The sequence below is a fragment of the Lissotriton helveticus genome, chromosome 4_1 (genome assembly GCF_964261635.1).
Source record: "Lissotriton helveticus chromosome 4_1, aLisHel1.1, whole genome shotgun sequence".
Classification (NCBI taxonomy): Eukaryota; Metazoa; Chordata; class Amphibia; order Caudata; family Salamandridae; genus Lissotriton; species Lissotriton helveticus.
This window is the reverse complement of record NC_136063.1, coordinates 1,621,734,614-1,621,761,972: the sequence shown is the minus strand read 5'-3', so window position 1 is coordinate 1,621,761,972 and position 27,359 is coordinate 1,621,734,614. Positions and strand designations below refer to the sequence as shown.

General features: G+C 43.7%; 1 protein-coding gene across 4 annotated transcripts in view; it reads left to right on the top strand.

Moving 5' to 3' along the window:
• Window positions 1-27,359, top strand: part of LOC144829287 (THAP domain-containing protein 1 B-like) — a 125,723-nt gene that overhangs the window by 37,690 nt on the left and 60,674 nt on the right. For 2 of the 4 annotated variants that reach the window (XM_078688248.1, XM_078688251.1), the window contains exons 2-3: window positions 7,673-7,790; window positions 9,585-9,664. The gene's annotated coding sequence lies outside the window, so the exon portion shown is untranslated. Of the gene's footprint in view, window positions 1-3,473; window positions 3,541-4,400; window positions 4,500-7,672; window positions 7,791-9,584; window positions 9,665-27,359 lie in introns of all 4 variants that reach the window. The other 2 variants (XM_078688250.1, XM_078688249.1) reach the window with 2 other exon arrangements.

Below are 27,359 nucleotides of genomic sequence, written 5' to 3'. Positions count from 1 at the left end.
TGAACCGGTTAGGAAGCAGGAATGAACAGAGAAATCAATAAAGGTTGCTTATCCTGTGTGTATGGGCGGAGGTTACAGTGGTTAGCCTATTTGAAGGACTCACTAATTAAAATATGTTGTCCCTGAGTTCTTTGACACACCAAGTCTCTTTTTAAGAAAGATAAGCAGCTGATAAGGCTCGGATTCTTAGAGTACTGTCAATCTGAGAAGCTAAGGGACAAAGTAGCTAAAAGTTCTGCCTCTGTCGCTGATTCACCTCAGGGGAATCAGCGACTGTTCTGTTGTTAGGTTTCCCTTTAACTGTATGGGAAAGGTCTCTGCTTTTCTGGTTTAGGGCGGGGTAGGTTTGTCCAGTTAGTCCATGTGGTGCCAAACACCCTTGCTTTATCTGCAACGTTTCCGATAATGTTGAAGTATGTGTCCGGGTCATCAGCGTTTTAAAAGCAGCATTATAAACACATAATTCAATGGAAAGCTAATTGATTTTAGTTTTCTTATGTGTTATAAATTGTCCTTATTTGTATTTTGCATTCTGCATCTTGGTAACAGGCTGTGTCTCTTTGCACAATAGACTTGCACTTTGCTATGACTTGCGGAACTCTATTTTATAATATTAATTATGATGTGATTGTACTTTTGGGGTTTATCTAAAATCGAATAAAGTATTGTTTTCATTGATAGTATTAACCATTGTTAAAATAACAAAATACTGTATTATGCCACATACTTTTCACAGCCCTTCTTTATAAATCAGTCTCAGCTCCGACATAATTCCAGTGGCCCTGATTATGATGTCTGCAAGAAACCTAAACGGTGCTTTTAATTTGTGCAGCTTTCAACCCGGGGCAGAAAATGTCACCCAAAATATTACACTTTGTTTCATTGTAGTTCTCTGCAATGTGTAAATATGAAATACTTTGCATCAGACCCGAAAAATATCAACAGAGCTTTCTCTCTTCTTACTAAAGTTGATGCTGCTGGAATTTCTCCCAGTGGCATGTTTAACTGGTGCACACAATCCTTTTATATTGACATTTTGAATAGCCGACTGGTTGCCCTGTCTCTCAGAGATTACTATAAACATATTTATGGACTCATAATTACAACCACTTGTTTTTATTGAAACACTCTCTTATATTTTTTGCAAGTATTACAGCGTAATTAGGAAAAAGTGGATCCTTCCTATTTTAAGACAGTTTGACCTCAGACAATGTCGCCCTGCTTTTATTAAATTACAACTGCTGGCAGATAGATCACAGTCTGTGCAAATTGCGAAATTTCTGAAATTGATGGTCAAAACTAGGAAAACAATGGATGGTTTTTAAACACTTTGTATTTATTTAAATTTTATATTGTTAAAATTTTATGCTGCCATTTATGTGCTTTTATGGTTAATTGATTTTACACCGCATAAAACGTATTCTTATTCACTCTCTTATACATTGTTTGCACATGTAAAATTACAAACATCCCGTTTTCTTCTAACTTGCTCTAATAAATGATTGTGTGGAATTATTTGCGTCTGAATTAATTATACAAATATAGAGTGGCACTGCAGAAATTCATGAACTAATTGGACTTCCCAGAATAGTCCATCTCAACAATGAGATTTATGATGCACCTGGTATGTACTTTGGAGGCGTTTTATATATTTCTGTATGCAAAATTTACAGCGTATATTTTGGGATGGATACATGCGGGACCATTAAGTTTGGGCATTCTTTGATGATCTTGCTAGATCTTTTTAAATACAGCACCCAATAACCCCCAAGGAACTATGCACAACCTAAAAGAAGAGCAAAAGCACAATAACATAGTATTTTCTTGTTCCCTCTTCTTTTGCTCTCTGTTCACGAACCCACTCTCTCAAACTGTCTTTTGTAATTGTCTTCAGAACTTGACTCCTTAAAAATCTCCCCAGGAGCTGCCTTCCCGAACTGGCCCAGCATCCTGTTTTGGGACCACCTGTGTTCCCTCTTTGATGGGTTAAACTAGGTATTTTCACTAGCAGAGGCTGCAGTGTAGGTTTAAAAAAAAATAACTAGCCAATAGACCTGTATTCATCAGAGAAATTCACTTGCAACATTAGCAAGCATTAGTAGAGCCAGTAGGCCTCGCCTATGGGAGAGCTATTGGCTTTGCCAATAGCTTTTAGCCATGTTGTGCTGCAGCGTGGCTGTGCTGTATGGCTAAAAGTAAAGTTAGAAAAAAATCATTGGCACTGTTTCATAGCTCTTTTTTCTGGGGGGACAGCAAGCTAGGACGGGGTAAGGGTGTGGGGTCACAGTCAATCTACTACGACTGGGCAGGGTGGTCGGATGGGAGACAGCAGCATGGAGAAGTGGTAGATTGGAGGGGAAGAAGCAATGCACAGAAGGGGGAGTAGGAGGGCGAGAAGAAATAGTACCTCAATCCCAGCGCAACTAGGAAATGGATGTTTTACTTAGCTTTCCTTCAGATACAATATTATTGTGTGAGCAAGACCTCTTGGAATACAACAACAGTGTCTGCCTGTGTAATTTTTATCCAGTTTGTACAGTATAAAAGGAGGCCTTAAACCAATACAACCTTTGGGTTCACCTTAATTTGTCAAAATGTCCTACTATACGCACATTCAAATGGTGAATCACTTATTCTAGGTGTCATTCTCAGCAGCGGCTCCTCCTCTATGGCGGAGGAGCGTCCCCCACCCCCAAAACGGCAGGAAAGGAAAAATAAAACAACACTCGTTTTTTCCCCCTTTCCTCCCTAGTCTTGGGGGCTGGATCTGGTAGTGACAGGCAGTGGCGGAGTGGTAGTGCTCTCCCATCACTGTGCATGATGATTTGGCCGGCTGTCTCAGGCCGACCAAATCACAAGGTGCATTGTAAGCTCTCTCCAACGCAGCTGGGTTGGGCAGAGCAGACACAGACTTACAGTTTGTCCTGGAGCTCCAATCGAGGGCGCTCAGGCCACTCCTGAAGCTGCTCTCAGGCGGGAGAGCAGCTTCAGGATTGGCCGCAGGGCATTCTGGGAGCCTGTGCCTTCCTGAAGAGGTGAAGCGGAGAACAATACGTGGCTGGTTGAAGGTACGTTATTTTAATTCCCCCCGTGACCCTCTAGTGTCCCTCCCCCACCCGCCTCCCGCTCCTCCAGCATACCGGCTGCTCCTGGTCATTTTAAGTGTTATTCTATGTGTCACTGCTATAATGCACATATGCCTATATTCTTTGTGTTTAGTAAGCCACATAATTTCGCTATAATGCACGTTTATTAAATAGGCACGCACCTCTGGATAATTGTGTCCAAGCCCTGGTTATTGCATTTATAAAAACAAAGATGTCAAGCATACTCCTCCTGCGATACCTTCTAAATTACTTAAGGTAAAACTGTTGCTCATTTCTACTTAACATAAGTCAAACGTTTTCACATATGTAATCTGTAAAATAGACGTGGGTGTTTTCCTTATTCTAAATTCTATTATCCCTTCCAAGGCTGCAGATACTGAACACCACCGAAAATGTCTGTAATATATTAGGAGGAAACCTATGCAGTAACCTGGTAATTTTCTATTTTTTCTATTCTTCTGCATTATGTAAAGGATTTATATCGCCCAATTATTCTCACTTTTCCAAGCTCTGGGGCTCTGTTTTTAATGTGGTATTCAGTCCCATAATGCCTAAAGCACCTTGGCACGAAGGTTCATCCGAAATGTCTGATGACCACAATGGGAGTATCCAGCATATTTTTTACTTGTTAGTCGGTAAATACAGCACACACTTTCTATTATACCTTAAAATTCGTGAATTAAATTATTTTCTTCTTAGCCTTTTGCAGATGACATTATTATCCTATATACACCACATCAGGCCTCATATAGAAGCTTGTCCCATACACTTCACAATTATAAGAATACCATCTCCAGCAACCTTTGTATTGACCTACCTAGGTAAACATTTGCTCAGCTTCTTCATTTTCTCCCACAACACTAATTCCTTTCAATATCCAGCATGTGTACCACAAGAAGATTGTGATGTTTCGCTACCCTCCCTAGTGCTGGGTCTATCAAAGGCAACACAGCAAAGCAATTAGGACCATTTTTCCTAGTGTATACTCCATTGTAAATTACATGGACTTGAAACAAAAAAACTCAGTCATTTTTTATCAGTGTTTGGTGGAGAAGATGCCTAACTTCAAGCACAACTCATGAGAAGTAATTTACCTACACATAGATGATCCCGAGTTGGTATTTAACAAACAAAGAAGGCTTAGAATTTAGCCAGTACCGCAGTGAACTCTGTTGAGAGTTAGGGGTGGGCACAACACACGTAATTTACTGTAGCGTTAGTGTGGGAAATGACAGTGAGATTATGCAGAATTACACGAGGAGCTTAACCCTGTATCTCGCTCTATTTTCTTAGTGCAAAATACACCCTTGCATCCTAAAAATAGCGCTAAATGCAAAAGAACAGGAATAGCAGAAGATAGCAGCTGCTCATGCTCTGGTCCTGTGCTCTTGGGTAGGTATTTTTTCCCCAAAATTACGTGAACGTAATCCCATACTTTTCGTTCATTTCTCGTCACAAGAGTAACGCAAGATTACTCTAAATAATTCGGCATAACAAACAATTTGCCCTGGCCAACTGAGAACATTCTGAACTTGCAGGTCATGTCTGTGAATAACCCTTGGGTTGGGCAATAGAATTTCTTATCTACAGCACTATGAAATTGCTTACATGTTTTGCGTAGCTTTATATAGAATTCACAAAAAGCCGAAAGCATTATTCTATGTCGTTTCAAGTCCCTTGGGGCAATTTGGATTTGATACCCTAATGGAATCGCAATGGGAATTTCTTCTATATACTCTGAATTCTCAATTTTTCTTCTTTTCCGGACAAGACATCAGCTACCCTGCTAAGACAGTTTTTTCATTATTTACTTGCAGATCCATTATCCATACCTGTTTGTTTATTTATATATTTGTTATGGATTTCGGCTGAGGGCTTAGTGTTGCCTTTCAGTACATTTAGAGTGCTTGAAGGTAGAAGGTACTTCCTAATTGTTGGAAACGAATGGCAGCATCCTACCCTGGAAGCTGGAGGAAGTAACCATGTGTATCCATTGTCCCCACAATGTGCTCACAACACTTTATGTATATATTTTATTTGTGTTTATTTTTTTTACATATCACAATTGCCAGCCCATGGGGGTACTACTTTAGACAGCATGGAAAACTTACCAACACAAAAAGTGACATTATAATTTCTAGTTGTTAGGATGACAACAGCACTAAGGTCAGCACACTGTTTTTTTAGCAATTTTATATTTCCTTTGCTTGTGATATTTAAAAATAAAATGAGGGACGACCGGCAGGGGTTGACTTCTAACAAAAGTGTCTACAAGGGCTTGGCCTGCATGTAAGCTTATATGTGGCTGGTCGAACAGATGCCAACATTGCCACTTCTTTCTTCAAATCTACAAGCATCCATGCATTTAGAAAATTAGATTTTTGGGGCTTATTTACAAGCTTCAACAAAAATACCCCCTCCAACAAACACCAACACGTCAAACAGACCTGGGGCAGAGTTTGCACAAAGGGTCATACTCTCACTCAAGAAGTGTATACTTAACACTAGTCTACAGGTCGTGGTGTATATGCTACAAAGTTTCCTAAGGTCTTATCTCATTCCCACCAGTGGAACAAAAACGTGTGAAAATAAGGAGGGAGCGCCTCGCGGTAGTAACACCCGAGGGGGTTCCTGACCTAGAATTGCCAGTTTACCCACTTCTCATCATCGGTCGCTCTCTCCTTGTTGTGACAAAACAAACAGAGAAACAAGAGAAAAGCACCCAAATAATTATGGAAGTGTAACTAAAAAGTGCTGTGTATATGAACGATTCAATCGGCCACTCATCTGTCTCCCAAAAGTAACCAAGAGTGAGTGGGTGCAACTAGAACCCCTGCACTGGCCAAAGTGCAGAGAAATGGCCAATGCTATTAAAACTGGAACCCCCTCGCTAGCTATAATAACTTTATTCTGTAGCTGCAAGAAGACCAGATTAAAAATGGTTCAGATTATACCATGCTTAAATGATGCCAACATGTTTCATTGCTATTATTTCAGCAAATTCGTCAGGGCAAAGTCGGGGTTACTGGTTCGGGTTCTGTTTTTCTCAATTCATATGACCTGATGGCTGCCCATTAGTTGCATACCAGCAACCATCAGTAGTTACAGGGCAGCGTGTCAAAAGATCACGTGCTCCTGGACGGTGCAATTTGAATTAGTGCAACCTCAAACGGCTATGCTCGGTCCAAAGCAGGACCGAGCATAGCCGTTTGCGGTTGCAAAGAACTATTTTTATACTTAATAAATATCCATTCTAAGCCGAAGTCAAATTTTTAAAATTTACCTTTAACAACATAATGTTACCTTTACCCTGCCTGAAGTTGCTAGAGGCTATTCTGCAGTGACTCTTCAGCAAGTGGCCAGCTGCACTTGGTCTGAATGAAGTGTGAAAGAGGTGTCAAAATTGCTCCCAGGACGGAGACAATGGCCTGGGTGTGGGAGTTTACGTCTACTAGCATTAAGACCAGTTAGGGTGGAGCCAGGAACTTCATTAACTTTAAAGGGGCCGGCCCTGTTACAAGCAAATGTTAGGTGACACTTGGGAAGGCCCAGCCTATCATCAGGGTGGCACCATGCCCGGTAGGAGGAAAGCTACCCCCAGAGCTGGTTTTGAGTGACCACAGAGGAGGGCACTACACATTACCCAGGCCACACCTCTGGGTGGGCACACAGGCTTTGTACAAGGGGAGAAGATTTTCCTCTTCTTGAATTTTGAGAGTCAGGGTTACTGTGGGATTGTTTCCTGTAAGGCAAACTGGAACAGATTGATTAGTGAGTGCCCAGGTGTTAAACCTTCCACTAGCTGATCCCATCCCCAAGAACCCTCCAACAAACACTTTCTGGGCCTATGGAAGATCATAAGAGGAGTGGGCCCTCTGTGACTTGATAGAAGCCCTGAAGGACTGGTCTTGCTTGCTCTTGTACCCAGGACAATGAAGTGGACTCCAAGGGTCAGTTGGCTGACCGCCTATGTGGCTACATGGCAACAACAAGCTACAAGAGTATTTTTCCTGAAGTGCCTAGCTGCCCATAGGCAAATGGACTGGACTTTGCTGTTGGCTTCCGCCTGAAATCGTGCCTAGGGTCCGGTCTACAACATCCTACGTTGTGGCGCTATTTTTCTAATTAAAAGTTTCAAAATTCATATATCCACTTTCCCTTAATAGGTTTTTGCTGTTTTTGTGTTATTTTGTTTATCAAATTGTACTCTATTTTTCTTATGCTTTTGAGGATTTTTACTGCGTGACGTTTTGACTTTGTTACTGTTTTGTTACTGCATAACTACTTTATACATTGCCATTAGTCAAACTTGTCAGCTTTGTGCTGTAGGTACCAAGGGGTTGAGCTCAGTTTAATTTAGTGACTTGAGGATCCACCCTGACAAGAAGTATTATTATACCTTGAGGCGGGAAATCGCCCACCCCAAATAATAATCCAACTTCTTACACAAGGTGTTTACTGAAAATTAAATGCTGAGACTTTGAATTGAAGATACCCATGTGTTGTAATACTTCATACGTTTAGTTGCATTACATTTCTAATTTGACTCTCTGTTTTACATGCAGCACACGGATGCCAGCGCTTCTGTCTCAGAAAATGTAACTTCCTATTGTGTTATATTCCCAAAGTCAGAGGGACCACCTTAAAAATGCTGGACTGACATGAACACATCCCCACTAAAGGGTCAGTTAATTTTTAACACTGTGCTAACTTCTTCTTTTTTCCCTTATTAGAAGCAGGTATCCATAGGAGTGGGAAGATTTTGAACAAAATTACACAAGTCTGTTAATGTGTTTGCTGGGTCCTAATTTCTCACTGCCACTCTCTCATTGCATTGGGCTTGAGCCACTCGTAGTAATAATGTATCTTATAACATATGGAAGGCTTCGCATATTCCTTCAAGTAATCAATGCATCATTTTTGTCTATTTTCTTGACTATTATGTGAAGAGGACTGCCGGATATCAGGTGATTACATTTGGTACAACTTGGGTTTATGAAAATTGAGTAACTATAGTCTGAAAGGGATGTGATCATTTTTAGCATGGCCTTCATACTTGTTTACTTTAAGTGATATAGCCTTATGCTGTCACAAAAGCATCAGAAAAAAAGCTATTGGCAGTCTTAAATATAAAGTATCCCACAATCCAGATTGCACACTAAATACACTGAATAAAAACGCATAGAAAAGGAGAATTATTGTGGACCCTACAGTTTACCAAGCCTTACAGTACCTTTGCCAACACTGACAAGTTAAAGAACATGCCCTGAAGAGGCATAGAGAAAATGTGAGGATATTTTAAAACTAAAGACAATGAAGAAATGCATTTTAGTTTCTGCTGTGGCCGTATTTCTCTAGATTTAATGGTCTTCCTCTTGTCTCTGGCTCAGCTAAACCTCTTGTTTGCCAAGTTTTTTCTTTTCACCGTTTAATTATTCTCTCCTCTCTATTCAATGAGTCTTCAGAAACATATTACGTATGTGTTCTTTATAAATGCCTTAGTTTATTTTAGCCATTTCACTTATCTAGGGTAATCTTCTGCTCATGGCCTGCTTGCCTTTCACCTTTTATGTTCTCTTCATTACTGTTGGCCATTCCCTAACCAAAGGGCCATTATACCCACAATAGAAACCTTGACGTCTCCGGCATCTGTTCTCAACATTCTTTAGCCAGTGCTCCAAAAGAAAATCCATGTAGTCTCTGTGGGAGGAACATGTGATTCACTACAAGGACAATACAGATGATTGACTCACAGTTCACCTGCTCAAATCTCTTCAGAATTTGTGTAAAACATACCCTGGGATGGAACATGTGATAAGAGAAGGCTGTTCTGCAGATCCCTACACTTCTTTTCCATCAGTTCTCAGTCAGTGGTTCAATATAATGCACAGCGGTTGGGTGAAATAATCTTACACTTAAAAGACTAGCATTGTCTTGTAGGGCAACAATCACAAACGTAGTTCCTAATCACTTTTGTAACCATACAACTAGACCTACATTTCTATCATGCTTGCTGCTTGCTTTGGTACAAACTGCGAAGTGGTGTATGAATAAAACTATTGCAGTTTTCTTCAGCTAATTTGTCTATAATATTTACTGCAATCTGCTCTGTTGAGTCTATCTGTATACAAATGTGAGTCTTGTAATTTTCCTCTGGACTAGTTTTAGGTGACCTGTTGCTTTCTGAAATATTGACTCCTTACTGTAAAATGCTGTTTTGTTCCATGTCTTGGAACTGCTGAACATGTTATGGCATTGACTATGTTTTTCTGTCTTGTTTGTGCTCAGTTGTCTGTAAGGCTGGACGTAGTCCAGGTCTTGTTACATTTTCTTATCCCTATATCTTATCCAGATACCTTTCTTTCCCAGCTCAGTGGATATGAACTAGTATGCTTGTCATGAACAAGTGATATCGTTATTTTTGTGCCTATGTTGTTTGAAGAACACAGAACCTTAACATTCTTGTTTTTCTTTCAGGTATGAACCACAAAAGCTTGCCAGGTCTGAGATGCTTTAAATAGTTCTCATTTGGTTGCAGAAGGAAACAACACTCTCAGGTATGAGCCTTCTTTTTGGTGTCTGGACTCCCACAAAGTAAGGGATCACCCTTTCATCTTCTCCTGTCTGTCTTAATACAGGTTGGGAGACAACTGCCATTGTTTCAGAATCAACTGTTGAGGAGCCTTCTGGATGGGTTAAGTTGTTTCTCTCTCCATGTGCTTCTCAATAATCATTTGAACACAGGACCTACCCAGATATTTTAGTTTTTGTTTTTATAGTGTTGAATTGGTCTATGTTTCACTTCAGTGTTATCGTAGTTAGAGTTGTGTCCACTCATTGTCAAAATTCAACAAATGAGGCAAGCCCATTGTGTACTTGTTCTGACTGCCCATACTGTTGTGCTTCTTGGGTTTGTGTTCAATATCCAGAAGGGACATGGCCACATGGGACCGACCATATTTGGCGTCTTCGCGTTCGTCACACATCGTCCCACTCTCCATTGCCCGCCCTACTGGACGAAATCTCGACCACCTTCGGTCCTCAGTGCCTAACACTGCAGGACTTGGGCTTGTCAGCACTGCGGAACCAGTGAGTCTGCGAAGGGAGAGAGCGAATGTACAGGGGCGCTGGCGGCTCGCATTCAGTACTCACTTGAGTCTTGCATCCTGCACCGGCCCAAGGGCCCCCGGTGACTTCTGTCGATCTGGGCAGCCCTTATTGCCCTTTACTGACTGCTGATTATTGACCTTGCTATATTGTGGTTTCACCTGGTACAGCTGCCACAGGCAGGGGGGCGTCAGGGGAGGGAGCTGAGGGGAGCGTGATAAGGTGAGTGAGGGAATCAATCATGCTCATGACTGCGGTCGGGCGCATAGATGGCAGCCTAAAAATCTTTACCCCTAGCTCTCCTGTCTTCCTGTTTTCTCCTCCCCCCACCCCCTCCTACCGGACCACAAGTGACCTCACCTCTCGGTCAGATCGTGGGTATTGAGGTGTCCACAAAAAAGAGAAATTTAAAGAACGCTGCAAGAAGTGCTCGGCAAATGCGTGCTTGTGCCCCCCCCCTTAATTCAGGAGGGATTAGGTGGCATACAACTAAGCAAAGACTGAAGTGTCAAAGCTCCCTCTAAAAAGCCACAGGGGGACACCACACGAGACCTACTGATCCCCAAACACTATTAACTACAGGACCCCACAATTTGCTCCCCACCATTTTTGCACCAGCAATCACATCAAAGTACAGAGGACCTTGTCGCAAGTGCGTGCTCATGCCCCCTCCTCATGCGATTTAGCTTAATCTAGAGGCTAAGTCCCTATACATCTATAAAAGTCTAAAAAAAAAAAGTGGCTCTACAAAACACACAGGAGCACAGGCGGGGTGAGGTGGCATACCACCAACTAAGTGATCAACTTTTCTTGACCAAAAATTAAGTATAAAAGATCCTATCAGAAAACCAGAAGCTACAGGACGAGCCTATCAATCCATTACTAATAACCTGTGCAGACACAACTGAGGGCCTTGCTACGATCTTTATAAAATTTACTCTAAACTTAAAACTACAAGTAATTGGCAATCTGCAACAGTACTAGTGGTTTGCAATCAAGAAGTGAGTAGCATAGCTATGTGTGCTGAGTCCATTCTCGCGGTAACAGCCCCAATAGATTGGGGCATGGTTTGCGAGTTCAATGCAGTGCTCCTTCTTACTGAAGTCTGGTAAACCGAACTGCTCAAGGTGATAGATAACATAACATCTGGCAAGGTCAGTCAACAAGTTTCTCAAAAGATCTGAACCAAAAAAAGTCCTTAAGGAAGTTCATGACTGACAGTGTGTCAGTAACTTGACAAAAGAAAGTGCAGGTCAGATCAGCCCACTGATTTCACCTATTCAAACACTCTTTGGGAAGACAAACTGTGCCAGTAAATTCACGTTTCTAAAGGGCCCAACTGCAGTTATCTGCTCAAAATAAAAAATATTGAGGGCCTTCCAGACCCACTTACAGCTCAAAAGACAGTCCTAATAACAATTTGTTCTGATCGACGGCCCAACCTGAACTCAAACGAGGTTGTAAAAACAATAGCCACAGTAACAAGCGAAATGCCAGGTGACCACATCGCTACAACACAGGCTCAGGTCCATGGTCCAAATCTACAACATTCAACTTCAAGGCCTGATCAACGAACTGACTCAATTTGGTCTTCTATGCAGGAGAACAGCACCTGCAACAGCACTAGTAACCCAATTGAAGAGCCTGATGATTCCTGGCTACACTCAGTCTCAATAACGAACAACGCAGATTTTATACAAGCAATGGGGGTCAAAACAAGACCATCAACCTGACTGGCAACCATGAAAAAAGCATGCACTCAATAATAGAAATCTTGAGTCACCTAGATGCAACAGCTCAAGCAGACCCAAGCACCGATGCCAAGTCATCAAGACAAGGCTTACTAACTTCAACACAGTTCCAGACAGGCAGTACAGACCAAATCATCCTCTATGCTTCAGAACCAAAGGCAAGCAGTGAGAAGAAAGAAGCATTTGTGGGCACCCAAAGTAATGAGAATCACGACTTCCTAAAGGTGGGGAGCATTTCAAACTTACACTCCTCATTACTAAACATTCTACAAACCTCAATCTCGACGCTCAACATGCAATCAGACAAACTAGATCTTCAGATCAACCTCATGAATATCAGGAACTCACTTTTCTGGCATCAACACCAAACTTGAAAAACTGACAGATCAGATAACCAGTGTACAAGAAAAGATCCCCCTCAATCACCAAGCAGTCTGTGGATGTGGCCCAATCATCGATAAGCTAAGTTCCATCCCAGCCATCCTAGCCAACATTTTAAATGAGAAGAAAAATCGCAAGGCTGACACCTAATAGGCCCACCCCAGAACAGAATGACTGCCTTCAAGCTCAATCATTAGAAATAAAACAGATTCTAGAACAAAGTAACGCAGGCAGCTCCCCACGAAAAAAACCTGTGTATCTGATGCCAATTGAACAGGCACCTCAACTCCCTGATTCATCTATGTTAAAGGCTTCTGATCAGAGGACACCTAAGACACTAGTGCAAACCAAAAGACTGAAGAAATGTGCTAGCAAAGCACGAAGATGCCCTCGCTGGACAGCGAAGGATGATGTATGTAATAACAAATTATATCCCATCTTTGAAGCCAAGCAGAGACATCAAGATTTAGTAACAGCAAACACCTCAACGATTTTGCCTAGAGATAATTATCTTGAGAAACTCGAAGAGCCAGAGGTAAACCAGATATACTTGGATTCTTTAGACTCATCGCAAGCAACAGCCAGAAAAGACCCGTACCATGTAGAAGACATGGGCAATAAATATCACGAGGCTGTTAGCTGTAATACCCACATTAAAACATATAAAATAATAAGTCTTGTTATCAGTCAAATTCCTTTTAAAACGAGGACCATAGACAACTGGAGCAAACCCTCACTACATGGAGAACGGAAGAAGAGATAGCACTCCTAATTAATAGTGCTAGTGAACAGTTTGAAGCATGGGGTATAGCACTCTCACCGCGCTACCCTTCACCTTTACTAAATCTGGTCAGAACAACAAGCACCGAACAGGGTCCCACTTGTTGGAGTCAGTTCTTCAAAGCGCTCGTGGCACAACTGGAACAAGCACTCAATCAAAAAACAAACAGCCACTGGACGGCAACCAAGACCAATGGCACTCTAGCGTCAGCCTTAAATGCTACAAGAAATGAGTGACTTCCAACATATGTGACAAGTAAACCCCAGGATAGTTCACTATGTATTCTCTCCTGGAACATAGCAGGCGCAAAGCACGAACTCTGTAATAGTAAACCTCCAGCGAACTGGGGAAAATGTGTGATTATCACTGCACTTGTGTGCGAGGCAGCGGGGTGCAACTCAGCCCATCAAGAAAGTTTGTGGCTACGGGGGTACCAGGAGTACACCCTCCGTGCCCCCTGACTCTAAGATGGCGGGAGCAACACCCCAGCGATGAGATATCTTATGAAGTAGCACAGGAGGTGCCAGTTGATCGGGAGGTTTTAATCCGGAGTCCCGAGGTCCATAAAGGAAGCAGCGTGGGAGTCCGATGTGAGGAGAATCCAGAGCTGCAATGTGCGCCTGACCCTAAGATGGCCACCACTAGGGACATTTGAATGGGGGAAGCTACCACCTTCTCATGCTAAACAAGCCCGAAGGTGCACAAGGTCGCCAGCGAGAAAGCACTAAAAAGCATAGAAGTCGGCTGGGACACTTCAAGGGGCTCCCGATTATCAGTGCTCTATACTGGGGGCATAGTGAGACCTGCTTATTCAAAGTATAGGTCAGGCCTGGGCTTGCCCGAAATGGCGCCAAGATCAAATCTACAACTGTCGCTATGGGGGGCTATAGAGGTCTAAAGTCTGATGAGGATCAGGTCCCTAGGCACAACTCCTCTTCTGCTTCACTCCCGCCAGAAGGTTTGGAGGCAAGAACGATGGGTTGTCCTACAATCTGCCGACCGTGGAATCTGTCCCTTCCACCTCTCCTCTCACCCCTTTCCCCCTGGGGGACAACTGAAGAACCTAGCGGATGGCGCTTCCCAGTAACACCAGCACCAGTGCCTGTCGATAGAACTTTGGCAATGCCTCCTGGGCGAATACCATAACTGTTTGTACTTACCTCGGAGCCCGTGCAACCTTGGCCGATGCCCGGTGGAGCTGTCCTATGCAGCTATAGAGGAGTTTTTGGCTCTAGTTCACCCCCTCGGCCGACACCTACCCAGCCGGACATCTGACATTGTTTTCCTTGTCGCCCCATTGTGTTTCCTTCCCTCCCCCGCATCTCGTGTTTTTATTTTCTCCTATGTCCTTACTTGAAATCTGTAATTGATGTAACTATGTAACCTGTAACGCTCTGATCCTCATGTAAAGCGCTCTGATACCTCCAGGTCTAGCCAACGCTGTAAATAAAAGAGAACTGGCTGACCAACCCAGTGCAGCGGGCTAGTTATGTTCTCTCTCAGCTGATGCCAGGAACTGACATTGATTTGGGAGACATTGCTGTATATGTGTCCACAGCAGTAAATGTCACTTCAGAGCAGTTATCTAACTAGGTTCCTGACTTACAAGTAATTGAGTTTATCTTGCGATACAGTCTACTAGAATAGTAATACTTTTCAATGATTACGCGCATCCTAATGTACAAAAAAAGTCTGCACTTTTCAAAAAAAGTTATTTCAGAGATAACGGAAATAAGGTTTACAAATTCCAACTGGGAAATCCAGGAGACAGGTGACTTTAACACCATCCTAATATACACACCAGACGAAGATAAGCCCTTTGCAGCTGAGAACGCAATTTGGGCGGTCCAGCCACAGGCCGGTCACCCTTGAAAACATCCTGACCTCCACGGGCAAAAATTAGTCACTGCCCTGGAACATCTGGGCTTGAAAGTAATTAACAGCAGAATCTAGGGCGATAACCCCCCATCTGTTTACACATCACGGTGCAAATTCAAGCTCAATAATAGATTACACAATGCTCTCTCTACCACTGTTAAAAGACCAGAGGAAGTACATAGTAAAAAACACAACGCAAAGTGATCACTCCTATCAGCACCTGAAGTTGAGTTTAAACCCTCAAAGACACTCGAATGCACAAGCGCAACTAGGAAATCTAAATACAGCCAATCTGAAGTGCTTAAGATGGATACACTACCGAAGCTGGCTAACATGGTGAAAGACATGCTGGAGTCTAGCAGTGCACTTAACTGTACGTTAATTGAAGCTTGGACAGCCTTCTCAACAAGGCTGCTAAAATGTGGTCCCGTTCTAAAGTTCCCTTGGAGGCAAGCGGTCAAGCTTACAGATCGCTTGTTGAGAGGGACAGTTAAGAATGCTCTAAAAAGCCTATACCCCAACTCACCTATGGGAGAGGATGAAAAATTGTTGGAAGCGGTGAAAAAAACAACTCGGTGAAGATCGGAAAACTAATTCTGATGAGTTTTGGGCAAAACTACTCTCCGAGGCCTAACAAGCCAATCTCGGAGCTTTCTGGGAAACCCTAAGCGGCATCAACAGAGATGCAAGAGTAATACATTTCTCAAGCGTGCCAGAGAAAGCCTGGGTAACCCATCTGACCAAGACATTCACCAAGGGCCAGTGACCTGGAAACCTTGAGCAAGAACAAAGTAGTAACAAGTTAGGTACATTCAAGTCACGCAGCATTCCAGACAGTTTGCCTGCTCTTGTAAATCAATATTACACAGCAGCGAAAGTGGTGAAAGTAATAACGGCAGGTCGAACAGATGGGGTGCCAGGACCAAATGGTATCCCGCATGCAATCTATAAGCTCGACCCCGAATACTGGGCAAATCCCTATTGGCATTATACAATGAGGTGGAAGGAACAGGCGCAGTAGCTGGAGAGGGTCAATAATAAACCTGATCTTAAAGGGTGGAGTCAGATCCAACCCCGCCAACTAGAAGTTAATCATACTTATTGATTCTGAAGCCAAGTACTATACAACGCTTATCCTGGAGGATCTAGTAGAATGGTCAAACATCAACAAGCTGGTCCCCATCAACCAGACTGTATTCCGGAGAGGATTCGGAACCACTACAAATATCCTAGCAGAAACAGCAATGGCAGACAAATGCAAGCACTTAAAGAAAAAGTTCCATCTATGCTTTATAGATTTTATAGCAGCGTTTCATTGTGTTGACCGAGGCCTTCTGTGGGGAAAACTCAGGCTGTGGGGGCTCCCTGATAGAAGACTGTGCACAATCAAGCAGTTATACACACACGCATGGATTCAAGTTAAACTGGTGGATGGTTCAAGACTATCGAGGAGAATCCCAACAGAAATAGGCCTTAAGCATTGGTGCATTTTAGCCCCACACTTGTTCATCTTGTTTATGGCTGACCTGTCCCCATGACTGGATCAGATAAACTCTCTCCCACCACAAATGGGTCCTTTAATCCTGACTCACCTTTTATACGCAGATGATATTGTTTTACTTAGCCACACAAAAGTGGGTCAACAGCGATCACTCACTGATTTAGCAGAACACGCCAAGGCCAACATATTAGAAATAAACACGACTAAAATAAAAATAATGTCCATTTGGAATCAACCTGATTCTCCACTCAAGATTAAGCTGGCAGTGTCAGAGCCAAGACGAAACCACAGGAGCCGAAGATGAACCCAATGCCCGTCTACCAGTTCACCACCCGAACACTAGAAATCTTCTGGGCAGCGCACTAGCAAGGGGGAAAGGGGAAGTGGATAGACAAAGAGAGACAGCCTGGCGTGGACAGTTGATGAGCACATGGTTGGATCAGCTGAGCTGGTACAATTCGATACGCTGTGCCTGCAGTGGATAATAAGAATGATTAAAAAATACATACAACGCTTTCATATAGTTTTCTACTATTTTTCTTTGTATAACATTGATTACCTAATTCCACCAGGCTATTGCTTCTCTCTATTTAAGTTGTGGTATGGAGAATGGTGCTTCCTGTATCACTAGGGAAAAATTAATACATCACTATAAACTTAATCTCAAACTCTATGTATTCGTCTCAGTATTTATCATATAGTCTCTATTTACCTATTATACTGAAAACAACAAATTTACGCCAAACTGAGGAAATTCCTTGTTGAATAATTAAATTGCGAATTTAATTAATAGTCTCTATAAGGAAATCAGTTTGCTTTACACTAGTCGTGGTATGAAACCATCATGAACATAGTGTGACTCGAAACTGATGTCGTAGACCCCTCTAACCACTGCTGCCCCTGGAAACTATTTATAACTGGAGAATTGCCACGAAGAACATCTTCTGAATTACTTGACTCTTCAAGGTAATTTGTTTGGGTCCCTCATTGCGCATTGCAGTTGGTTTTGTCCAAAAGATAAACGAAGAAAAAAATAGCTAGATAAGCTATTTTAAGACGCGAACTGCGTCTAATACCGAATTCACTATGACAAGAACAAGCAAATACAAAATATGGGGAACAACTGAAAGACGCGACTATTCAGGCCACGCAGACAGTTGAAGTGCACAGTTTGTTTTCAAACCGGGCACGTTAAGCACCTGGTCTGGCGCGGCTTTGAAGTCTAGATCGCTGACTCCACTCGTTGTTAGTGTCAGCATCGGCCATGTTGGATTTCTGAATAACTAGAATACAAAAGTTTAGCAATCCTTAATTTGTTCTTGGTGTGAACACATCTAAAACAAATGTTTCCCTTGTTTTTTAGCCGCTGCAATTCTTGTGTTGTCAGACAGATCTTGACAGGCATACTAGATCCTAGAGAAGGTTAGGAGTTATCAATATCTGAGTCTGTACATATATAAGAAATTAAACTTCGAAGCGCATAAGCAGTACCTTGTGAAGAAAAGAAACACACTGATTTATGCTTTTTGTGCTCTCACTAAGACGCTGGACGGTCCCTCTTTCAAGCCTCTACAAGCAGTTATTGTGGCTAAACTACTACCAATGGTGGCATATGCAAGTGTAGTTTTGCATGGTAAAGATGCCTTGACTCTGGATAAATTGTAAACAAACACGTGTAAGCGAGTTTTTGTTCTGCCACATAATGCCTCACCAGCAAAAGTCAGCTTGGAATTTGGTCTTATGCAACCAACCATTGAGAGCTGTTACTCCACCATCAAAACATGGCACAAAATGCTGTCAAACCAAAGAAGTCCACTAATTATTACCCTATGCAGTCATTGGAAAAGGACCCTGGTGCAGTTTACAGTAAACACCTGTGGTCATCACTTAAAGAAACAAACACAATAGACCTTTGTAACTTGAGCTTACCTCACCCTGCCTTGTGCCGTGCAATAAACAAAGACGCTGTCACTCACAAATGACAAGCACACATTTACCAGTCGTACACATGCCAGGATGGTTTTGCAGTCTTACAGTAGCCCGAAGCTGGCAGCATATCTAAACGTGACATGTCTCCGATTTGCTTCTCTCCTATCCTTTACCGATCAACCATCATGGAAACATAATGGTCCAAAGACATTTATTTATTTATTTTTCACATTTGTAGAGCGCTCTGTTACCCGGAGGTGTCCTGGCGCTAGCTTGATTAAACCAGTGTATGTGGGTGTCTGAGAGCTTAATGAGTAAAGAGCCAGGTCTTAAGCGCTCTTCTGAAAGCCATCAGGTCCGAAGATTGTCTGAGATTGAGTGGCAGTCTGTTCCACGCCTCTGCCGCGCCGAGGGAAAAACTCCTGCCTCCCCAGCGTGCTTTCTTAACTCTGGGGACTGTTACCAGCGCCAGCTCCCCAGATCTCAGGATTCTTGCTGGTTTACGCCAGTGGAAGAGCAGTTTCATGCACCTAGGGCCCATATCATGCAGGGCCTTGAAGACCATGCAGAGTGCTTTGAAAGCTATTCTTTTGCGGACTGGCAGCCAGTGGAGTTTCACCAAATCCTGAGCTACCGAGGCAAATTTAGGGGTGTCGGTGATCAGGCGGGCGGCTGCGTTCTGCAGTAGCTGGAGTTTGTTAAGTAAGCCCTGCTGGGCGTTCAACATCAGGCTGTTACAATAGTCCAAACGTGAGAGGACTAGACCAGTGACGACAGTTTTCCTATGCTCCCTCTCCAGATAAGGAAGAACTTTCCTGATTGTTTTGAGGATGTAGTGCATAGAGGAGGACAGTGCATTGATCTGAGGCTTAAAGGACAAGGAGTCGTCCACCAGTATACCAAGATTTTTAACTTTTGCCTCTGGGGATGGGAGGGGTCCCATTTCATCCGGCCACCATCTAGGGGACCAAAAATTGTCCCTAGAACCAAAGAGCAGCACTTCTGTCTTTGTGGAGTTAAGTTTGAGACAGTTTTGAGCCATCCAACTGCCCACCTCACGCATGCACCCTCTAAACCTGTCTGCTGTGCTATCTGTGTCGCCCGGTAGCAGTGACACCACTATCTGTGTGTCGTCTGCGTAAGCTGTGAGATTAAAAGCAAATGATCGAATCACCGGGGCTAGGGTAGCTACATATACATTAAAAAGGGTGGGACTGAGTGAGGACCCCTGGGGAACTCCACAGGGGAGCACAAACTGATCCGATTCAAAGTCTCCCAGGGCCACTGACTGAGTTCTGTTGGAGAGGAAGGCCTGTAGGATCTTCTATGCCTTTCCTTGAATTCCACTGGCCCTCAACCGGTCCACCAACAGCTTGTGATGGACCGTGTCGAAGGCCGCGGAAAGGTCCAACAGGATCAGGGCGGCTCTGCCTCCTGCGTCCATCACTCTTCTGATGTCTTCCACGGATTTGATCAGGGCGGATTCCGTGCTGTGTTCTGCACGAAAACCGTGTTGAGAAGGATCAAGATGTTCTCCTGTCTTCAAAAAGGCACTTAGCTGCGCATTTAAGTTGCCTTCCATAATTTTGGCAGGGAGGGGTAATCGTGCAATCGGCCGGTAGTTGTTCATCTCGGCGATGTCCAGGTTTTTTTTTTAGGAGGGGCAGGATGGAGGCTCGCTTCCATTTTCCGGGATATTCCCCTTTATCCAACATCTGGTTGAGAAGGGGAGTAAGTCCGGTTGCAATGATGGCGGGAGCTAATTTGGCTATTGCCGTTGGGCATGGGTCGTATGGGGAGTCTGATTTTGTCTTCAGTAGACGGCTCACTACTTCCTTTTCACTGATGGGCAGGAAATGTAGGAGTTTTTCCTGATTACTGTCTGATTCCGGACCAGTGCTAGGAGGAGGGGTCCTAACTTGACTGTCTAGGGAAAAAAAGATATTTTCCACTTTTTCCCGGAAAAAGGTGGCGAGATTCTCAAAGAGTGGAAGACTGGGGGGTATTTCTATGGTTTATGGGGCTGCCAGGGATGATACTGTTTGGAATAATTCCTTTGGGGTGTTGCTGGCTTCTTTAATCCGTTTCGTGAGGAAGGCCCGTTTTTCCTGTAAAATTCTTTCTTTGTAGGCTCTTTGCTCTGTATTGAGAATTTTTTTATCTGTCTCACTGTAGTTTGTCCGCCAAATTCTCTCAAGATTTTTACACCGTGTTTTATGGTCCCTTATTTGTTCAGAAAACCAAGGGGCGGCAGGATTTGCCCGTGTGGAGTAAGTAATTTTGGGGGGAGCGAGAAGTAGGCAGGCACGTTCTAGCCAGTTTGTGTAGGCGGCGGCGGCTGCTTCCTCCACATTGTCAGTGAGGGGTCTCAAGGAGTTTTTTGATACGTCATCTAGCATTTCACCATTTATGGTGTTCCATTTCCTGACCTGTCTAGGGGTGTTTCTAGTACTGGGTGGTTTCATGGGGGTGATTAGAAAGACCTTAAAATGGACTGCTGAGTGATCAGACCAGGGGACCGGCTGTACCGATGATACATTCAGGCTGGGATGGTTAGAAAAAATCCCGTCCAGGGTGTGTCCTGCCTTGTGTGTCGGACCGCACACCCATTGTGTCAAATCCACCCCCTGCAATAGGTCGATCAGATCACGAGTGTCTGCGTCTGAATCCCATTCTAGATGAAAATTAAAATCGCCCAGCAGAGTGAAAGCTTGGGCAGAAGCTACTGCTTCGAGTACCTTACTCAGGGCTAGCACAAATGGGGCTTTAGAACCTGGGGGTCTGTATACAAGACAGACTCTAAGGGATTGATGATCGGAAAGAGTAAGGTTAAAAAGAAGAGACTCCTCGAGGCCTGTGGGTCCGGATTGAAAGGACCCTCTAATGGATTTATGGTGAATGATGGCTAAGCCACCCCCTTTCCTCTTTTCCCGATTTTGAGTATGGCACACATAGTCCGGCGGGGTGGCATTAACAATATCAGGACCTGAAGCCGCATCAGTCCAGGACTCGGTGATGAATGCTACCTTTACTCCCGAGTCCAGAATCAACTCCGCTACCTCAGTGCTGTGTTTGACCAAAGACCTCGCATTGAGAAGTAGGCAATTGACCGCGGGATGGTCCTTCCTCGAAGGTTCATCCTTGTGGTCCCTTTGGGGAGCGATGGGTTGCCAGAACAATTTGGGCAGTGCCTGTAGGCAGTTGGCGCATTGGGGTGGGTTATTTAGAGCGTTGGCCCCCGGTTACATGACTATGCATCCCACTGTAGAGGCGTTGCTTTTTAAGGCCCAGAGCGCCTCCCTGTTATAGATATATCTAGGGGTCAGATTGGTATGTAAAGGAACAGGGGGTCTGGCCCTGGGCGCGGGTCCGGCGCGTACGGACGCAGACGGGCGCGCCCGCTGCGCTCGTCCGCTGCGCTTCCTTGCGAAGGGTGCCATTTTATGGAGGAAAGGGCGGGAGGGGCGGAGCACTAGACTGCTCGGCCGGCTCCTCACCCAATATGGCGGTACCCACGGGGAGAGCTGTCTCCGGTAATGTGCAAATAAGCTTAAAGTGCAAATTGGCAGCAAGTATTTAAAATTAGCAGCAAGTCTTTAAAATTAGCAGCAAGTATTTAAAATAACATGCACGAGCAGAATATGGTATACAAGGCAGCAATCGCGATGTCACCATCCACGGTCCCGGCTTCTGCCTCAGGAATACAGGTTATGCAGTGCTGTAAAGGAATACATTATCCACATGGTTTTCATATGTCCATTTTTAAAGAACACTCATATTTTACTATTGAAAAACATTTTTAACGACCGGGGCATCAGTACCTGTACGTCGGCCATAATAAAAGGCCTTAATCCATTTGACCCTCAGATTAACTGTAAACTGGTAAAATTCTTGGTTTTATAGGAAAAATTACTTAAATTAAATATTTTATTGCTGGTAATAATTTATATGGGTTACTTGAATTAACCCCACTTTCAAGCTTAGATGTTTTGTTGGTTGATTACCACAGCAGCACTTTATAGCCGATTACACCTTATAGTGGTCTAGATGTTAATTTTAAGGCACTTAACCCACCTGACCCTGGATTAACAGGAAATTGATTACATTTGCCTCAATTTTACTGAGTAATCTTACAATTTGAGATGACTGTTGCTGATCTTACTGTAGTAACCGTAGGCATAACATGACCATTTGATGATCTATGTATTCGCCATTAGCTTTGTTACCATACAATACTTAAAATTAAGCCAGATGGTTCAAGTTCTAGCAAACAATTAGGATGTTCCAGATCACGCTGTGATTAGAATTTTATGGAACCATTAGTAATCATGTATTACATCACACCCAAGATTTTATGTGCTTTCATGTTTAGTGTATATGGCAATATTGTGATGGATTTTATTAACGTAAAACAATAAAGTTTGATACCAGTGGTGTCAGTACCCCTTTTAGAGGGCCATGTGGACAGCAGGAGCAACTGGGCACAACTGTGGTTGTTGGTGCATTTTCACTCCTGATGTCCCAGGGTCAGATCTACAGTGGGCTCTGAGTAGCTGGGCCAATTACCCCTTCAGCACCTGACTGTCAATGGTGGCGTGGGTCAGGCAGTTCTAGGCTTCTCTGGGAGGAGGTATATGTAAGGCTCACAACTGAAAATACATTCAGCAAACCCAATAGATGATTGTCCAATCAAATACTTGCTTTTATGTAAAAAGGGGTATTTATCTACTAACATCAAGTGCAATACAATCTAATGCTAGTTCTATACACATTCTTCTTAAGGCAGGCCCTGGTCAGCTTCCCAGTCCCACTTCCAGGTCTATGGATGAAGGTTTTCCCTTGCTTAAGTGTGGCAACATCCAAGCTAGGTCCCTCAAATGATTTCAAGTCTTAGAAGATCTACAACGGCTTTTAGCAAATGTACATGTGTCCTCTGCGTCGGTGCATCATTTAGTGGACGTTCTCCCAGGGCCCGAAGGCCCAGTATCAGTCTTACCTGCACCGATCTGGCCCAGTATTGAGCAGTATTGAGCAGACCTCTGGAACCTGAGGCTACAACGGCAGATGTCTAGGGTGCCCTTCTGATCCAGTGTTAATTCTTCTTTGTCCGGGGCTGGTCTTGGGTGCTCCCAGACTCAGGCAGGTAAAACTTGGTTCCAACTGTGCAGTCCACAAACTGCTAGTCCATTAAGTCTGCACGCTGTCCTGGTGCTACTGCCCTCCTCCTGGACTGAGGACCACCTCCTGATGTGCAGGAGGTCTTGACATCACACACAGGGCGAAGGTCCTCAGTGTTCTGTGCAATCCACCCAGCTTAGTGGCATCAATAATGTGATCACCCTTTTCGGTCCCAGCACTACCAAGGGCAACGACCCTCCCTTCTTGACCGCCAGCACCAGAGTGATGACCCTTTCTCTCAGCAGTGGTCTAGTCCTCCCCGCATCCTCACCTGGCATATAGGGGCCACAAAGCACACACAGACAGACGGTCCGATCGGCTCGCTGTTCTCCATGGACCAGAATCTCACACTCCACTTCTGGGATTCACTTGGTAGGACTCCCTCTGGACCTCACTCCCTCCAGGCAATCTCCTTCTCCTCTAAGGGCCCACTGGCCTTGGGTAAGGCAGAATCTGTTACTCCAGGCAAGTGTTCTTGATTCTCCTGGGTAATATCCTCTCATTCAGCATAGGAGACTGGCAGGTCTGAAGCCCCTAGTCCAGGATAAAATAGACATGACCTGTGCTCTGCTTCTCCACGCTGATGTACAGCTTCAGTTTGACAATTTGGGAGTCTCAAGCTCCCCTTTTCATAATCCATTTCCAGACACACTTGTGATTTAGTGTGTCTTTCTTTGGAGTTTGTGTTTTGGGGGATGTCCACTTTGAAGTGGCCACTAATTTGTTGTGCTCTTCCTCCAGAGAGACGTCTATCACAGCAGGACAGTCTCCAATCTTTATAACACCAAGCATACACTATGGGAGCGACTACAGGTTCACACTTGAATGTCAGCTTCACTGATGTGCATCAAAAGGTTACTAAAGGGCCCCAGCCCTGCTCTTTATGATTCTCTTCAGATGTGCCTAGTCCCCTTTGACCAGTGACCTCTGCCAGAATCAAAAGAGCCCCTTTTGAAATGCTGAAGAGCCAGCGCTCATGAATGTAGCAATCCACAAATCTGTCAGGGAGGATCCTCTACCTCACCATACTCCTGCAGCCTGCCCTGGGGTTCCCAATATGGGACCAACAGGTTTTGACGCACTGTACCCTCCCAAGCACTCCTGCATCTTTGGTGCTGCATGCAAACATAAATGTAGTTTTGCATGTGCTGCACCTGTGACCACTTTGAAATACCAGTGCGCCGTTTGTGTGACATGCGCACAGACTTCCATATATTGCTACCATGGGCACACACACATAATGTTGCTGTGTAGAAACATTCACACCTCTCAGCACTCTACCCATCAAGATGGATGCCGAGTGAGAGATAAGCACACAGCAACAGAACTTTAATTGGGGGAGCCAGTGGATCCCACTGCCATGAAAACTGCGCAGGTCATTCTACTGATTTACGTTTTACTAAATATTATACTACAACTGCTGTGCTTGTGCTACTCAACTCTTGGGAAGGGCAGTAGCTCTTTACCACATTTAGGGTTGCCTAACCAGACCACAGTTGAGACAGGACTAGGTCATAGCGCACACACATGGCTCATGCTCCCTCATGACCCGGGCACTTAGGGCAGGGCTACACACCTATCACCAATAAAGGAACTTTTCCGACCCAACATGGTTTGTGCATTCTCTCTGAATGGTCAACAGTTGTACAGCTTGGCTTCTTTTTTACACATGCAAAAATAGATTGCGCTGTTCCACATGATTCTATCATATCCCTCTGTCTATTTAATATTATCAACCTCTGTTTTTTTAACCATTCAGGCAAAGCAACAATGAATGGTCAGGCCCGAGACATGCAGTTGATATACAGATGATCATACCAGCGACATCATGAAACTGTCAAAGGCATATAAATGGGAGATAGTAAGAAACAAATATTTGCTAAGTAAAAACCTGCTCAAATGGAGCCAGAGGTAAAGAGGGACCCTATAAGGAACCATTTCAAAAGGCAACAGAGGGTGTTAATGCTCATCAGAAGTAGGCTTGTCTGTGGAGACAATTGAACATTTCAAACTATGGACATCCAGAGGAGTGCAAGTTAAGGGGATTAGAACATTCATAATGAAAGAGCTGTCAGGATAAGCACTTGACAGCACCACACACTCATTACTGAAGAAACATGAATTTCTTGGTAATAATTGACATTACAGATGTTGATTGAAAACAGGACGCACATGCAAGGGCAGGCTCTATGGAGCTAATTGTTTCAGTGATGTTACAATAGGCAAAATAAATGGATTCTTCAAGAAGAGTGACACATTCCACCTAGGTTAGCAGTTGTGCCCAAGAACAGTGGCAATCTGAAAGGATCTCTGATGACTGTAAGAGCATGGTGCAGAGAACATAATACATAGGCATGGGGGAAATAGTGCATAGCTGGAAAGAAGAGATGCTTAGCTGGAAAGAAGAGACAACTTAGGGATTTTGCATCTTCAGTTCAGCTGCACACAAGAAAACCAGGCAGGTGGAACCTAAGGTAACTGTAAAAAGATAGTAAGTGCTGTGGATAAGGGATCCACTGCATGAAATGGAAACTCTAGAAATGGGCGCAGTGCTTAACTGTGCTGACTCTGGATAATAGAATGCCCATCTAAAACACTACTGGTTCTGGAAACAATGAATTGCTGCAGAGAAACGCCAAGTTAGGAAACACGTTTACTGCATTATATACAGGGCCCCTGAACTTACACAATTGTCCAGCTCTATCGTTTTCTGCATAATTATTTATTTAGCACATTGGCACCACAGCCTACCATCAGATCCATAATTTGCAGATTTCAGCCCAAAATGTGTTTCTAGCTTTAACAGCCCAAAAGTTACTAAAAAGAAGTGCTGCACGTGGTTCCGCGTTGTGGCAGAATGGTGTCAGGTTTAACTGGTTACCTTTTTAAAAATGATGACTGCTGTATTCCGGTGTAAAACTGGCACTAATGAGGTGAAACATTGGCCACATTATAAATAGTGATAAAAACGCTAAAATAACAATATAATATTGCCAAAGATTGTGCTGCATGAGGAGCATAATTCTGTCAACCCTGCCGCAAAATGTCAGTGTCCCTGACTATATAGCAAGACAGCAATTGGGGAATCTCTGTAAATAAAGGGGTAGTCTAACAGGAGTACTATATTAATAAAAAATACAGGACTGAAGGACTGTTCTTCTTTCATTTCTATTGTTGGCCAGCAAGGGTGTGGATGAGTCAGTGAGAAAGAGCTTCTAGGAAATGTAGTCTTTTTGAGGAAAATCTTCAAAACTTCTGTAAAATTCATCATGGATGGGGAATGGAAGATAAGATCAGGGAGCTAATCTATCTTTGAAAGTTCTTCAGTCTTCCTACCTAGTAGCATGCACAAGGGTGAAGGTAACTGTCAGTCCTTGTTCTTGAGGCCCACAGGGCAGGCATGGGATAAGCTGTAGTGGTTGAGGTGGTTTGCCACTGGTGTCTGGGGTACTTTATACTTTGATTCTGAAAACGGGGCCGAGCAAAACCTTTTCTACTCTTGACTCTCAGGATAGCAAGGGTGAGCAGTCACAGGCTTCTCAGGGAGGTTGTGTTGGGGGCTAGAGCTCGGATCTCAACGGACACAATGTAATGTTCACCCGATGCTCATCTTTCATGTAACTAGAACGTACTTTAATCACACAGCAGAATTAATTATACACAAGGTTGCAAACAAAGCCCTTTTAAATAGCGAGGCACTACACCCCCTTCTTTCCTGTATTCATTCAGTTTCCCCCTTCTTCCTG